This window comes from Herpailurus yagouaroundi, unplaced genomic scaffold (genome assembly GCF_014898765.1).
Source record: "Herpailurus yagouaroundi ecotype Mexico unplaced genomic scaffold, PumYag 160, whole genome shotgun sequence".
Taxonomy (NCBI): Eukaryota; Metazoa; Chordata; class Mammalia; order Carnivora; family Felidae; genus Herpailurus; species Herpailurus yagouaroundi.
In genome coordinates, this window is record NW_024412401.1 from 20,282,638 (window position 1) to 20,286,376 (window position 3,739).

The 3,739-nt window shown below is 33.7% G+C and overlaps 1 non-coding gene across 1 annotated transcript; it reads left to right on the plus strand.

Moving 5' to 3' along the window:
- Positions 1-3,253: 3,253 nt before the first annotated feature.
- On the plus strand, positions 3,254-3,359 carry LOC121035199 (U6 spliceosomal RNA). Its single transcript, XR_005792788.1, has one exon. It is a non-coding gene; the product is annotated as a U6 spliceosomal RNA (small nuclear RNA).
- The last annotated feature ends 380 nt before the right edge of the window (positions 3,360-3,739 follow it).

The following is a 3,739-nucleotide window of genomic DNA, read 5'->3' on the forward strand; positions in this document are numbered from 1 at the left end:
TATATGTATGTGTGTGTATACTGTGTGTGTGTGTATTTATGTGTGTATGTATATATACATGTTTTTTGTTTTGTTTTATATGTATATTTATCCTATTGGTTGTTTTTTCTGGAGAACCCTAATACACAGACGTTACCTAAACTGTCTAAAAAACAAACAAAAACCAGAAATCTCAACAAACATATAACAAGAAATTGAATCAGTAATCAAAAACTTCCAAAAAAGAAGACATAGAGATGGTCAACAGACACATTAAAAGATGCTCAACATCACTAAATCATGAGAGAACTGCAAATAAAACCACAATGGAATATCACTTAACACCTGTCAGAATGGCTGAAATTAAAAACACAAGAAAAAACAAGTGTTGGTAAAGATGTGGAGAAAAAGAAACCCTGGTGCAGCCACGGCAGAAAACAATATGGATGTTCCTCAAAAAACTAAAACCAGAAATACCATATGACCCAATAATTCCACTACTGGGTATTTTTTTAAACGTTTATCTTTTAGAGAGAAAAAGTGTGAGCAGGGGAGGGGCAGAGAGACAGGGAGACAGAGGGTCCAAAGAGGGCTCTGTGCTGACAGAAGAGAGCTCCTTGCAGGGCTCAAACTCATGAACTGTGAGATAGTGACCTGAGCCTAAGTCAGACGCTTAACCGAGTCACCCAGTATGTATGTATGTATGTATGTATGTATGTATGTATGTATGTACAAATGTAGATGTGTATATATATAATATATATAATGTGTATATATATATATATGTGTGTGTGTATATATATATATATATATAATGGAATATTACTCAGCCAAAGAACATATGCAACAACCTGGATGAACCTAAAAGGTATAATTCTAAGTGAAATAAATCAGTCAGAGAAAGACAAATGCCATATGATTTCACTTATATGTGAAATTTAAAAAATAAAACAAATGACGAAACAAAGAAAAAAGGGAGATAAACAAAAAAACAGGCTCATAAATATGGACAACAAACTGGTGGTTGCAAGTGGGGAGGTGGGGGGGGTGAAATAGGTGATGGAGATTAAGAATACACTTACTTGATGAGCACTGAGAAATATATAGAATTGTTGAATCATTATATTGTACACCTGAAACTAATATAACACCGTATGTTAATTATACTTCAATAAATAAATAAAATCAACAAACAAACAAAAACCTTCCAACAAAGAAAAGTCCTGGACTTGATGGCTTCACCAGTAAATTCTACTAACCATTTTTTTCTACCAAACATTTAAAGAAATAGTAATACCAACCCTTCTCAAACTCTTCCTCAAAACTGAAAAGGAATACTTTCTAACTCATTCTATGAAGTCAAAATTACCCTGATACTAAAGCCAGATAAAGAAAAATTAGATAAGAAATAACAAAATTAGAGATTCTAAGTATATTTATTCTAAATAAATTTAAATAATAAAATTAGGGGTGCCTGGGTGGCTCTGTTGGTTAAATGTCTGACTTGATTTTAGCTCAGGTCATGATTTCATGATTCATGAGTTCAAGCCCCAAATCAGGCTCTGGGCTGACAGCATGGAGCCTGCTTGAGATTCTCTCTCTCTCTCTGCCCCTCCTCTGTTTGTGTGCACTCTCTCTCTCTCCCCCCTTCTCTCTCTCTCTCAAAATTAATAAATAAACTTTAAAAAACAAAAAAAAAAAATAAAATTAGATTAGAAAAGAAAATTATAGGCCAACATCCCTTATGAATATAGATGCAAAAATCCTCAAGAGAACAGTAGCAAATTCAATCAACTGCACATTAAAAGCGTTATTATTCCTCAAAACTAAGTGGGATTTGTTCCAGGAATGTAAGCGTAGTTCAACATAAGAAAAACAATCAATGTAATACTTCATATTAGTAGAATAAAAAGGAAAAACACATGATAATCTCAATTGATACAGAAAAAACTAACAAAATCCAACCTTTTCATGATAAAAACCCAGAAAACAAGGAATAGAGGGAAGTTTCCTCAACATGATAATGGGTGCTTATGAAAAACCTACAGCTAGTGTTATACTCCACAGCAAAAGACTGAAAATATTCCCCTAAGATAGGGAACAAGACAAGGGTGCCCACTTTAACCACTGCTCTTCAACATTGTACTGGAAGTTCTAGCCAGAGTTATTAGATAATAAAAAGAAGCAGAAAGCATCCAAACTGGAGAGAAAAAAGGTGAAATTATCTCTATTCACAGATGACATGCACACAATCCTATATATATAGAAAATCCCAAAGAATTGACAAGAGAGCTAGTAGAGCTAATAAATGAATTCAACAAAGTTACAAGGTACAAGATCAACACACTAAATCATTTGTGTTTCTCTATGCACCACAAGCAAATAACCCAAAAAGGAAATTAAGAAAGAACTTCCATTTACAATAGCATATAAATACCAATACATAAGAATATATCTAACCAAGGAGCTGAAGAACTTGTAGGCTGAAAACTACAGAACATTGCTGTAAGAAATTAAAGAAGAGCTAAATAAATGGAAAGACACTGCATGTTCATGGACAGGAAGACCTAACATTGTCAAGAAGTCAACATTACCCAAAGTGATCTATATTCAACAAATCCCTATCAAAAGTCCAACAGCCTTTTTTGCAGAAATGTAAAAGCCATCCTCAAAATCATATGGAATTTCAAGGAACCCTGAATAGCCAAACAATCTTGTAAAAGAAGAATAAAGTTTGAGGACTCACACTTCCTTGGCTTCAAAACTTACCACAAAACTGCAACAATTAAAACAGTATGGTACTAGCATAAGAACAGACACATAGAGCAATGGAATAAAACAAAGAGCCTAGAAATAAACCTTCACATATGGTAAATTGATCTTTTTATTCAAGTATAATTAACACACAGTGTTACATTAGTTTCAGGTGAATGTATGATATGATTCAACAATTGATTCAACAATTGTAGAATATGATTCAACAATTCTATACATTGCTCGGTCTTCATCAAGATTAAGTGTACTCTTAATCCTTTTCACCTATTTCACCCATCTTCCCACCCATCTCCCTTTTGGCAACCACTAGCTTGTTCTCTATATTTGAGAGTCTGATTTTTTGTCTTTTTTTCTTTGTTTATTTGTTTTGTTTCTGAAATTCCACATATGAATGAAATCATATGGTATTTGTCTTTCTCTGGCTTTTTTCACTTAGGATTATACCCTCTAGATCCATCCATGTTGTTGCAATGGTTAACTGATTTTTGAAAAGGGTTCCATGCTCACTTTGGCAGCACATATACTAAAACTGGAACAATACAGAGAAGACTAGCATGGCTCCTGAGCAAGGATGACATGCAAGTTTGTGAAGCTTCCATATTTCTGAATGTGAAAGGAAACTGTTCCTGAACTTGACTGTCTCTAGCAGAGCATTTTGTTTGGTGTATAAAACCCCAAGATGTGCTGGGTCCAAAGTGAACTTGAAAAGTGTAAAATGAAATAAACTGTGCAAAATAAAAATAATAAAAAAGAAAAGGGTTCCAAACCATTCAGTGGAGGCAATCTTTTCAACAAATGGTACTGAGAAATGGACCTTTATATCATACCATATACAAAAATTAACTCAAAATGGATCAAAGACCTAAATTTAAGAGTTAAAACTATAAAGCTCTGGGGAGAAAACAGTGGGGAAAAATTTCATGACATTGGATTTGGGAACAACTTCACAGATATGACGCCAAAAGCACAGGAAACAAAACAAAAC